This window comes from Heptranchias perlo, unplaced genomic scaffold (genome assembly GCF_035084215.1).
Source record: "Heptranchias perlo isolate sHepPer1 unplaced genomic scaffold, sHepPer1.hap1 HAP1_SCAFFOLD_52, whole genome shotgun sequence".
In the NCBI taxonomy this organism is placed as follows: domain Eukaryota; kingdom Metazoa; phylum Chordata; class Chondrichthyes; order Hexanchiformes; family Hexanchidae; genus Heptranchias; species Heptranchias perlo.
In genome coordinates this window covers 301878-313900 of record NW_027139537.1, presented here as the reverse complement: position 1 = coordinate 313900, position 12023 = coordinate 301878, and the positions used below count along the sequence as shown (strand labels likewise).

General features: G+C 43.3%; 2 non-coding genes across 2 annotated transcripts; both read left to right on the top strand.

The window, feature by feature from the left end:
- The first annotated feature begins 1171 nt into the window (after positions 1-1171).
- On the top strand, positions 1172-1244 carry trnak-cuu (transfer RNA lysine (anticodon CUU)). The gene has a single exon. It is a non-coding gene; the product is annotated as a tRNA-Lys (tRNA).
- A 78-nt stretch (positions 1245-1322) lies between these two features.
- On the top strand, positions 1323-1405 carry trnal-cag (transfer RNA leucine (anticodon CAG)). Its single transcript has one exon. It is a non-coding gene; the product is annotated as a tRNA-Leu (tRNA).
- The last annotated feature ends 10618 nt before the right edge of the window (positions 1406-12023 follow it).

Here is a 12023-nt window from a genome sequence, read left to right as displayed (position 1 = left end):
GGATAATATTTCACTAAACAATGGGCAACTGAATGGTGTTCTCTCTCTGCTCGCAGTTGGAATGTGTTGTTTCAAGTGCAGCAAGAGATACAGACAGTGGCTGTTCCCCCTTTGCTTTAAAAACTCTCAGGGTGGTGGGTTTGAGCCCACGTTGGGCGAGTACCGTTTTAAACTTTTGTGCTGCTTCCACCGGTGAGCCCCAGCTCTGACACTTCCCCCACCCCCCTCTGTCTCACCGCTCACGATGGGGCCGCGCCCGGGCTGAATCTCTCCAATTAGGTTTCCGCCCCTGTCGCAGCATGAAATGGTCCTTATCAAAGTCACAAATGATACCGTATGTGACTACAACCATGATAAACTATCCCTCCTCATCCTTCTCAAATACAATATCTCACCGTGCTGTTATGCTGTTAGTCTAGTTTCCTCTCTCTGCTCTTATTTGGAATGTGTTGCTTTTCCGTCTGACAACACTTAGTATCATCGTATTATGTTTGTCCACAAGAGGAGATCATTCGGCCCGTCGTGCCTGTGCCGGGTCAAACGCACATTTTCGTTCAAAATTCGTTCAGGAATAGATTGAGTGCTTTGTTATCAGAAAATTGCCTGAACCCCGACAGTCTACAGCTTTCCACCTCAATATCAACCACACGGCCTATTTTTGTGTCACCCGCAAATTTCTTCATCATGCCCCCTACGTTTAAGTCCAAATCGTTAATGTATACCACAAAAAGCAAAGGACCAAGTACCGAGCCCTCAGGCACCCCACTGGAAACAGCCTTCCAGCCGCAAAAACACCCATCGACCATTACCCTTTGCTTTCTGCCACTGAGCTAATTTTGGATCCAACAAGCCACATTCCCTTAGATCCCATGGGCCTTTAATTTTTCGACCAATCTGCCATTTGGGAATTTTTCAAAAGCCTTGCTAAAATCCATGCAGACGACATCAATTGCTCTACCCTCATCGATCCTCCTTGTCACCTCCTCGAAAAATTCAATCAGGTTAGTCAGACACGACCTCCCCTGAACAAATCCATGCTGACTGTCCTTGATGAGTCCGTGCCTTTCGAAGTGACAGTTTATCCGAGCCCTCAGAAATTATTCCAATAATTTGAAATGGAGTCTTTCTCCTGGTTGCTGCAATAACAGACAAGGCGATTAAAGTAACCATTGCCCGGCTAGCTCAGTCGGTAGAGCATGAGCTTCTTCATCTCAGGGTCGTGGGTTCGAGCCCCACGTTGGGCGAGTGCGATTTTCAACTTTGATGCTCAATTCACTGACCAACAGTGCAGAAATAATGCAGAATGGAGCATGCATCCGGTAGTCAGGATGGCCGAGCGGTCTAAGGCGCTGCGTTCAGGTCGCAGTCTCTTCTGGAGGCGTGGGTTCGAATCCCACTTCTGACATTGCTTACTTTTACTAAGACGTGAAAATATTATATTGGTGGATTGGGCTGCAGCTGATTTTTCGACCAAGTTGAGTTGCTCCTCCCACAAAAGCAACTGGCTTTGTGACTTGAGAAGTTTCAAACGGTGAAATGTTTGACATATTAATGACCTGGACAAAGAAATAGAACAGCAGTGGGAAACATTTAAAACGGTGATCAATAGAGTCCAGGAGAAATATATCCCACTGAAAAGCAAGAACAAACTAGCCAGAAATGACACACCAGGGATGAATAAAGAAATCAGGGTAAAATTGAAACTAAAGAAAAAGGCACACACTGGACAATAAAGGAGAGAGTTGAATGTGAAAAGACGGGGAAAGAAGTCTAAAGAACTATTGGAAAGGCAAAAAGGAATATAAAAAAAAGCAAAGTATTCGAGACACAACAGCCAAAGAAAATTTAGGATAGGAATTGGGTCACTTAGCGATACACACGACAAACTCACAGGCAATGACAGCGAAATGGCAGAAATATTAAATAATCACTTTGCTTCAGTATTTACCAGGGAGACTGGTATTGTAGGCATGGCAGTAGAAGAAGAGATCAAAAAATATGTAAAGACATTTAAGATGGAAAGCGGGGAGATAATTGATAAACTAATCAAACTCAGAGAGGAAATTTCCTGTACGGAGCCTAACCAGAGTTTCAAACCGCTCAGCCACGCTAATTTCCGTATTACTGTTCAGGAGCTCATTTCACAGGGACACGATTACTGCGCTCCATTTAGGGAGGCTCAGTGAAAGGCGGAAATTGATCTATTAATCGAATCATAGAATAAGACAGCGCTATTCGGATACCATTCGTCCCATCGTGCCTGTGCCAGCTCTCTGAAAGAGCTGTCCAGTTCGTCCCACTCGCCTGCTGTTTCCCCACAGCCCTGAAAAAGTTTCCATCCAATCGTTTATCCAATTCCCCTTTGAAAACTGTGAGTTAAGAAAAACAATATTGAAAGGGGTGCTGGGGCCTCTGCAGCGTCGATGTAGAGTGTGTGATGATTGAAGTTATCAAGATGTTTCTTTACACATGGTATGTTGTGCAATCATCCTGAAATATCTTCAACATCCAATACAAATTGAATTGCGAACCTGAAGGACAAACACTGGAAAACAAGTCACGAGTGAACGCAAATCATCTGGGACCCATTTTCAGTCTCACGGCACTTTAAATAAAGTGAAATAACTTTGCATTGAAAATATTTGGAACTTGCATCTGTGCCTTCACCTGTTACATTTGTAAAAGTTGCTGGCGTCTGAAGATGTGCACGCCTCTGCTCCCTCTATTGAACAAGAAAGGAGATGTTTGACGATGACGGGACCTGTTGGTTATGAGCTCATCCTTTACATTGAGTGGGTTCGCGTTTTTTAAACGGCGTCAGCTTTAGCCCAGCGGTGAACCTCACAACAAACAAGTTCATCACCGTCTCACCGCGGGCACTGACTGACATGTTTATTGTTATTTCTTTCAGACCAAAATGAATAGTGACCGTGATTTTAAATTTGCACTAAGTGATTTTTAGATAGTCGCCTTCAAATGTTTCAAAGGCGACTCTTAATTTATGATAGTCCGGCCATTTCACCAGCCGTGTTGAAAACAAAACATGTCTCTGCTTTTCGCGTCTTTTTTCGAAAGGCAAAAAATATATTTCCCCTGGCCTCTGAAGGATGGACAAGTACATTACAGAAAGCTGAAGCAAGTTCACCGAACTTAAATCGTCTGACCACGTTAAAGGCAATGTATACAGATATATATGCAAGTAGTTGCTGTCTGTTTCTGTGGTTGTCTTTCTTCTGTGTGTCCATCTGCAGGTCGATTTTGAATCAATACCAGTGTTCGTGTCAGTTTGTTGCATGAAATAAATGAGGGTATCAGGCGCTCCCCTCCCTGCCACTGGGTCGGTACTGAGTCAGGTTTTAGGCCAAACACCTGTTTCTTTTCTGTGAAAAAGCAATTAAAACATTCATTCGGGAATTATCCAGTCTCATGTGAGCGGTGAAAGAAACAGTGACCCCGATGTGATGTGAACACGCAGACTTTTGATCTGGAGTCAGACCTTTGCGCGACGCACTCTGAAGACAGGATCCAGGATGTTATTGTATGTATGAATGTTTCTCAAACACCGTTTCATTTATCCCACCTTGGTTGAATAGATCGGACTTACCAAATTTCCGCCAGGTCCCACCGGGTGTGGGACAGTATTGGAAGCAGCCTTCACCCCCAATATCACGGGTCTTTCATCGCCTGCTCTCAGCGGGCTGCAAGTTATGGACTTTGTTCACATTTCATCAGCAGTGTGAATCGTTAAATATTTACTCATTTTTAATGGGAACAAGGTTGCCACCCGGTTTCGAACTGGGGACCTTTCGCGTGTTAGGCGAACGTGATAACCACGACACGACGGAAACCTGAAGCTTGCAGTCCCGTGTTCGGGACATAACGCCTCAGCCAAGCTGATTTCACAGGGATACATTCACTGCGCTGTATTTCGGAAGGCTGCAGAGAAGGATCGGTAGCGATGGTCAGGCAGGGAATCTCAGAGCATCGCGCCCACACAAACATTTCACTGTTTTTCATGTGCCTGATATCCGACCGCAGTTTGAACTGTAGCGAATCAGGCATGCTCAGAAGACATTGTTCACAGAGTGTTTTCTTGTCGCCAAATCACACATTCGAAAACTTGAAATGAGATTACGAGATCGGAGTCATTCAAAGTGCTCCCAGTTACTGCAGATCAGGAATTAAAACCTGGCACCGGCTTCAGGACTATCAGAATGAGGCAATGAATCCGAAAGTGGGAAGAGAAAGGTGCAACTTTCGTCCATGGGTGGCCTCAAACCACCAAAGCTTTTGATTAACATCCGAACGCGCTAACCGATTGCGCCACAGAGATCACCCAATGCATGTGTTTGCAAGATACACTAAAGCAGCGTGTCACCTAGCCAAAGTTACAAGTTGCAGCCACAGAAATGCAATTGACAACTATCAGTGTTACTTTTCCAGAAACAAAAGATGGGACATTGTTTGTGGAAACATGGGAACGGTCTGGTCTCGCTCACAGCATCGATATCACCGCCAACCAGCTCTCCTGCAACCGGCGCTCCCACCGGTGCTTTGTCTGTTGCTTAGTCGCACTGTGGGAGAACCTTCACCACACGGACTGCAGCGGTTCAAGAAGGCGGCTCACCACCACCTTCTCAAGGGCAATTCGGGATGGGCAATAAATGCCGGCCTCGCCAGCGACGCCCACATCCCATGAACAAATAAAGAAAAAGTATTCTAAGCGTCCTGACGCTGATGTCAGGTTTTGATCCCTGATCTGCAGTAACTGGGAGCGCTTTAAATGGCTCAGACCTCTTAATTTCATCCACAACATCAGAGTAACTGTTCCATGGGGACATGCCCACTCAGCTGCGTCTTGGCCGCCTGTCTGGTCAGTCTTTTATTCGCCTCCCATTCCGTTTCCCAAAGCGTATCTACAGATTCACAAAGCTGTTTGTCATTTCGGTTCCTTTCGATTTGTCCAGCTCCCGACTGGCAATAATTTGCAAACCTGGTTGCAAACCTCCGCCTTGCATCGTGTCCAGTGATGGGTTATGTGGAGAGACTGGAGAAGCTGGGATTGTTCTCCTTCGAGCAAAATAAGGTTAAGGGGAGATTTAATAGAGGTGTACAAAATTATGAGGGGATTTTGATAGAATGGATGGGGAGAAGCTGTTTCCATTGGCAGGAGGGTCGATAACCAGAGGACACAGCCTGCATTTGTCGAGCGCCTTTAAGGTAGTAAAACGTCACAAGGTGCTTCACGGGAGCGTTATTAAACAAAATTTGACCCGAAGCCACATAAGGAGATATTGGGACAGGTGACCAAAAGCTTAGTCGAAGAGGTAGGTTTTAAGGTATGTGTTAAAGGAGAGAGAGGCGGAGAGGTTTAAGGAGGCATTTCCAGAGCTTAGGTTGCTGAAGGCACAGCCGCCAATGGTGGAGCGATTTAAATCGGGGATGCGCAAGAGGCCAGAATTGGAGGAGCACAGAGATTTTTTTTATTCGTTCATGGGATGTGGGTGTCGCTGGCAAGGCCAGAATTTATTGCCCAAACCTAATTGCCGAAACCTCAGTGTTGTTAGGTAGGGAGTTCCAGGATCCAACTGCGATGAAGGAACGGCCGATATATTTCCAAGTCGGGATGGTGTGTGACTTGGAGGGGAACGTGCAGGTGGTGTTATTCCCATGTACTTGCTGCCTTTGTCCTTCTAGGTGGTTGAGGTCACGGGTTTGTGAGGTGCTGTGCAAGAAGGCAATCGAGTAAAAGTCGAGCAATGTATTCCGCTCAATCATTGATCATTCCATTCAGATCTTCTGCTTTTCAGCTGCACTTCCCCCCAAACATTGCAAATAATTTTGCTCAGTATTTGTTTCGCTTGTTTAATATTTTGTTCTCCGGCTTAGCTAGATTAATATTTCATTTTAATTATCAATGACAGGAAGCAATGAACAATGAACTAGTGAGCAAAGTTTCGTTTATTATTAAAAAGCAGTGATTCCGAAATTATCCAGGCTGATATGAATGGTATAAGAAGTAATGATTTCGACATGATTTAAATACGCAGCCTTCAGAATCCAGAGTCAGACGCGCTACCGTTTCACCACGAGGTCTACTGATGGCATAGATTATATATATATATATACTTATTATATACTTAAATATATATGTTTGATGCAGTGTTCCCTTGTGGTTGGGAATAGTTCATTGCACAAAAATAATTCAAGTCTGTGAGACATTTAATGTTTTTTTAATCGCCATTAATACGTTCTGTTGCACACTGAAGGAAATGCTCACTTGTTTGCCAAGTGACAATTAAAACGTCAATAAATCTTTGTGTTTTGTATGTCATGAACTTTTATCCCTTCCCGTTTTACATACTTTATTTTAGGAGTCTGCTTAAAAGTGTTTAGTGCTTATTGTACCAGGAATCTGGTGTAGGCGTTGTTAAATTTAAAAAGGTTTGTCGCCCCTTTCATGCATGAACAAACTCGACCCTGGAGGTTTATGGGGAGCAAGTCCCAACAACATGCTTCCCTCCGAGGTTAAATCGTGGACTTTCTGCGTGTAACTGGTGAACATGATAACCGCTGCACTATGGAAATGAGAAACTTTTCGTTCTTAGCTCTGAAGGAAGTGTCTCGGGAAAACATGAACTGTTGACTCTCTTTGCACTGACTCTTTTCACGAATATTTCATCGATCGAAACTCTCCAAGTCACAGGGAAAAAATGTCAAAGTCATTAAACGCCCGAATTAGCCCCAAAATCTATCAATCTCAGTTTTGAAATTTTCAATTGACCCCCAGCCTCAACTGCTTTTTGAGGGAGAGAGTTCCAGAATTCCACTCCCCTTTGTGTGAAGAAGTGCTTCCTGACATCAACCCTGAACGGCCCAGCTCTAATTTTAAGGTTATGCCCCCTTGTTCTGGACTCTCCCCACCAGAGGAAATAGTCTCTATCTGCCATGTCAAATCCTTTAATAATCCAAACACCTCAATTAGATCACCCCTTAATATTCTGCACTCAAGGGAATGCAAGTCTGGTCTTTGCAACCTGTCCTCATAATTGCTTATCAAGGATAGCCAACAAAAAGGGTTTTACGACGGCTGGCTCTTGAATGCATTGGTTTTTGTCAACGGGCTCGTTGGTCTAGGGGGATGATTCTCGCTTCGGGGTTATCTATCCAAACATATGAGAGGTCCCGGGTTCAAATCCCGGACGAGCCCTTATTTTACTCTTCAACTTCCAAAGACAGAAAAGTACCCAAATCACCCCACATGAGTGAAACAATTCCAATGTTTCATACTATTACCAAACACAACTGCCCAACGTGGTTCTGATGAAAGGTCATTGACCTGAAACATTAACTCTGTTGCTCTCTCCACAGATTCTGCCTGACCTGATGAGGGTTTCCAGAATTTTCCATGTTATCAGAGTATCACTTCCCTCATCACCGAACTACACTCCTCCACAAGATGTCGCCTTGTGGTGCAAGCAGGCTCCTTCCGCACAGCCAGGTGTTCTGCTTTAGGCATTAATTATAAATATCACTTTTGAACTTGTTAGTTAAAACATATGGCCTTGCCCATTGACCAGAGAGCAGAATGGTGTTTATCTCTCACCAGTGCAGCCCTTTCCCGCTGCGTCAGCTTGGAATGATACGTTGCAATCATACATATCTCACACCTCTCCTGCTTCCCTGTGAAGCTGGTAAGATGAATAGCACACAATGCTGTCTGACACACATACACACCAGCTCTGAATGATTTAAAGGCCTTGTTATGATTGTCAGAGAATTGTTTATATCAAAAGGATAATTAAACTTATGAGTATTATGATATCAGCTCCGATCCAAGAGTTTCTGGACTTCAGAATCTACTCGTCTCTATATTAAACATATGCATGCATATAAAATGAAGCAAATCTGTCTTATTATTGTAGTTTCATTCTCCCAACAGAGATTTATACTTCCTTACTAAAGAGGCAAATGGTAAAGGTTAATATTAATTCAATATAAAGACTAACTCTTTCCTTACAATACAGATACCCCAAACTAATATAACACCTCAAACTGATAGAGCTTCTCAAATTAAAACAGTACCTCAAACTAATACGGTACCTCAAGCTAATACAATACCTGAAACGGATAGAGAATCTGAAACTAATATAATACCTCAAGCTAATACATCATCTCAAACTAATAAAGAACCTCAAACTAATACAGTACCTCAATCAAATACAACACCTTAAACTAATACAGTACCTCAAACCGATACAGAACCTGAAACATAAATTAATACCTCAAACTAATACAGCATCTCAATCTAATACAGTATCTCAAAGCAATAAAGTACCTCAAACAAATACAACAGCTTAATCCAATACAGCACCTCAAACTGATGCAGAATCTGAAATTAATATTTTTTTTAATTCGTGAATGGGATGTGGGTGTCGCTGGCGAGGCCGGTATTTATTGCCCATCCCTAATTACCCTTGAGAAGGTGGTGGTGAGCCGCCTTGTTGAACCGCTGCAATCCGTGTGACGAATGCTCTCCCGCAGTGCTAATAAGTAACAGACAAAGCAGCGATTAGCGCGCCGGTTGCAGGAGAGCTGGTTGGCGGTGATATCGATGCTGTGAGCGAGATCAGACCGTTTCCATGTTTCCACAAACAATGTTCCTTCCTTTATTTCTGGAAAAGTAACACTGATAATGGACAACGACATTTCTGTGGCTGCAACATGAAACTTTGGCCAGGTGACACGCTGCTTTCGTGTATATTGCAAGAAACAACACCGGTTGGTCTCTGTGGCGCAATCGGTTAGCGCGTTCGGCTGTTAACCGTAAAGGCTGATGTTTCGAGCAAGAAAACACTCAATGAACAATATCATCTGAGCATGCCATTCGCAATAGTTTAAACTGCGGTCGGATAACAGGTACATGAAAAAAACAGTGAAATGTTTGTGTGGGCGCGATGCTCTGGGATTCCCTGCCTGACCATCACCACCGATCCTTCTCTGCAGCCTTCCGAAATACAGCGCAGTAAATGTATCCCTGTGAAATGAGCTCCTGGACAGTAATACGGAAATTAGTTTGGCTGAGGGGTTATATCCATATCACAGAGCTTGAAGCATCAGTTTTCCGTAGTATACTGGTTATCACGTTTGCCGAGCAGGCGAAAGGTCCCCGGTTCGGAACTGGGCGGGCGCGTTTTGTAAACCTTGTCCCCATTAAAAATGATTAAATATTTAACGATTCACATTGATGAATGATGTGAACAAAGTCCATATCTCCCAGCCCTGTTCATGCAGTCCGCTGGGAGCAGGCGATGAATGCCAGCGTGATATTGGGGGTGAAGGCTGCTTCCAATACTGTCTCACACCCGGTGGGATCTGGCGGAGATTTGATAAGCCCTATCTATTTAACCAATAGATGAAACGGTGTTTGAGAAACATTCAAAAAATATAATAACATCCAGGATCCTGTCTTCAGAGTGCGTGGCGCAAAGGTCTGACTCCAGATCAAAAGTTTGTGTGTTCACATCACATCGGGGTCACTGTTTCTTTCACCACTCACATGAGACTGGATAATTCCCGAATGAAGGTTTCAATTGCTTTTTCACACAAAACAAAACAGAAGTTTGGTCTAAACCCTGACTCAGTACCTACCCAGTGGGAGGGAGGGGAGCGCCTGATACCCTCATTATTTCATGCAACAAACTGACACGAATACTGGTATTGATTCAAAATCGACCTGCAGATGGACACACACAGAAAAAAGACAACCACAGAAACAGACAGCAACTACTTGTATATATATATATATATATATCTGTATATATCGCCTTTAACGTGGTCAGACGATTTAAGCTCGGTGAACTTGCTTCAGCTTTCTGAAATGTACTTGCCTATCCTTCAGAGGTCACGGGAAATATATTTTTTGCCTTTCGAAAAAAGCCGCGAAAAGCAGAGACATGTTTTGTTTTCAACACGGCTGGTGAAATGGCCGGACTATCATAAATTAGGGGTCGCCTTTGAAACACTGAAAGGAGACGACCTAAAAATCATTGAGTGCAAATTTAAAATCACGGTCACTATTTATTTAGGTCTGAAAGAAATAACAATAAACATGGCATGATGTGGAGATGCCGGTGATGGACTGGGGTTGACAATTGTAAACAATTTTACAACACCAAGTTATAGTCCAGCAATTTCATTTTAAATTCACAAGCTTTCGGAGGCTTCCTCCTTCCTCAGGTGAACGTTTGTTGGAAACGTTTTCATTTCCAACAAACGTTCACCTGAGGAAGGAGGAAGCCTCCGAAAGCTTGTGAATTTAAAATAAAATTGCTGGACTATAACTTGGTGTTGTAAAATTGTTTACAATAAACATGGCAGTCAGCGTCCGCGGTGAGACGGTGTCGAACTTGTTTGCTGCGAAGTTCACCGCTGGGCTAAAGTTGAAGGACGCGATCCCACTCAATGTGAAGAATGAGCTCAGAACCAACAGGTCCCGTCAACGTCAAACACCTCCTTTCTTGTTCAATGGAGGGAGCAGAGGCGTGTTCATCATCAGACGCCAGCAACTTTAAGAAATGGAACAGATAAAGGCACAGATGCAAGTTCCAAATCTTTTCAATGCAAAGTTATTTCACTTTATTTAAAGTGCCGTGAGGCTGAAAACGGGTCCCAGATGATTTGCGTTCACTCGTGACTTGTTTTCCAGTGTTTGTCCGTCAGATTTGCAATTCAATTTGTATTGGATATTGAAGATATTTCAGGATGATTGCACAACATACCATGTGTAAAGCAACCATCTTGATAACTTCAATCATCACACACTCTACATCGACACTGCAGAGGCCCCAGCACCCCTTTCAATATTGTTTTTCTTAACTCACAGTTTTCAAAAGGGAATTGGATAAACGCTTGGATGGAAACATTTTCTGGGCTATGGGGAAACAGCAGGCGAGTGGGACGAACTGGAAAGCTCTTTCAGAGAGCTGGCACAGGCACGATGGGCCGAATGGCATCCGAATGGCGCTGTCCTATTCTATGATTCTATTAATAGGTCAATTTCCACCTGTCACTTAGCCTCCCTAAATGGAGCGCAGTAATCGTGTCCCTGTGTACTGTGCTCCTGAACAGTAATACGGAAATTAGCGTGGCTGAGCGGTTTGAAACTCTGGTTCGGCTCCTAACAGGAAATTTCCTCTCTAGCTTTGATTAGTTTATGAATTATCTCCCCCCTTTCGATCTTAAATGTCTTTATATATTTTTTAATCTCTTCTTCTCCTGTCATGCCCACAATATTAGTCTCCCTGTTAAATACTGAAGCAAAGTGATTATTTAATATTTCTGCCATTTCGCTGTCATTGCCTGTGAGTTTGTCGTGTGTATCCCTTAGTGGCCCTATTCCAATCCTAAATTTTCTTTGGCTGTTGATGTGTCCAGAATACTTCGCTTATTTGATATTCCTTTTTGCCTTTCCAATAGTTCTTTCGACTTCTTTCCCAGTCTTTTCACATTCCCCTCTCTCCTTTATTGTCTCGTGTGTGCCTTTTTCTTTAGTTTCAATTTTGTCCTTATTTCTTTATTCATCCCTGTTGTATCATTTCTGGCTAGTTTTTTCTTGCTTTTTCGTGGGATATATTTCTCCTGGACTCTATCGATCATCGTTTTAAATGTTTCCCACTGCTGTTCTATTTCTTTGTCCCGGTCATTAATATGTCAAACATTTCACCATTCAAAACTTCTCAAATCACATATGCATGACAAAGCCAGTTGCTTTTGTGGGTGGAGCAAATCAACTTGGCAGAAAAATCAGCTGCAGCCCAATCCACAAATAAAATATTTCCAGGTCTTGGTAAAAATCAGCAATGTTAGAAGTGGAATTCGAACCCACGCCTCCAGAAAAGACTGCAACCTGAACGCAGCGCCTTAGACCGCTCGGCCATTCTGACTACCGATACCATGCTTTATTCTGCATTATTTCTGCACTGTTGGCCAGTGATAGCAGCATGAAAGTTAAAAATGGTCCT